Source organism: Octopus bimaculoides, chromosome 2 (assembly GCF_001194135.2).
Source record: "Octopus bimaculoides isolate UCB-OBI-ISO-001 chromosome 2, ASM119413v2, whole genome shotgun sequence".
Lineage (NCBI taxonomy): Eukaryota > Metazoa > Mollusca > Cephalopoda > Octopoda > Octopodidae > Octopus > Octopus bimaculoides.
The window spans coordinates 29,643,462-29,643,829 of record NC_068982.1 but is presented as its reverse complement, the minus strand read 5'-3'; the positions used below and the strand labels follow the sequence as shown (position 1 = coordinate 29,643,829).

The window sequence follows — 368 nt, the reverse complement described above, 5'->3', positions numbered from 1 at the left end:
CAGGTGAAATACTTAGTGGTATTTCGTCTGCCGCTACATTCTGAGTTCAAATTCCACCGAGGTCAACTTTGCCTTTCATCCTTTCAGTACATTCTGCAAAGTGGATGGCATAGGAAGGGCATCTAACTGTAGAAACCAAACCAAAACAGACAATTGGAATGTGATGCAGCCCCTGACCTGGCCAGTTCCTGTCAAGCTGTCCAACCCATGCCAGCATGGAAAACAAGCATTAAATGTTGATGATGATGATGATGATGATTAGTTCCCTCTATGTGATGTCCCCACCCCCTTAAAATTGCTGGCCTTGTACCAAAATTTGAAGCATTTATTATTGTCATCATTATTACCTCTGCCTTAGCAAAGGTGGA

At 42.9% G+C, this 368-nt stretch overlaps 1 protein-coding gene and 1 long non-coding RNA gene across 5 annotated transcripts in view; both read left to right on the top strand.

Annotated features, from left to right (window-relative positions):
• Positions 1 to 368, top strand: part of LOC106876029 (ras-specific guanine nucleotide-releasing factor 2) — a 563,899-nt gene that overhangs the window by 92,310 nt on the left and 471,221 nt on the right. The gene's annotated exons all lie outside the window — the stretch shown is intronic.
• LOC128250623 (uncharacterized) overlaps positions 1 to 368 on the top strand; it is a 5,631-nt gene that overhangs the window by 544 nt on the left and 4,719 nt on the right. The window contains exon 2 of the long non-coding RNA XR_008266651.1: positions 4 to 363. This is a non-coding gene — a long non-coding RNA (uncharacterized LOC128250623). The remainder of the gene's footprint in view (positions 1 to 3; positions 364 to 368) is intronic.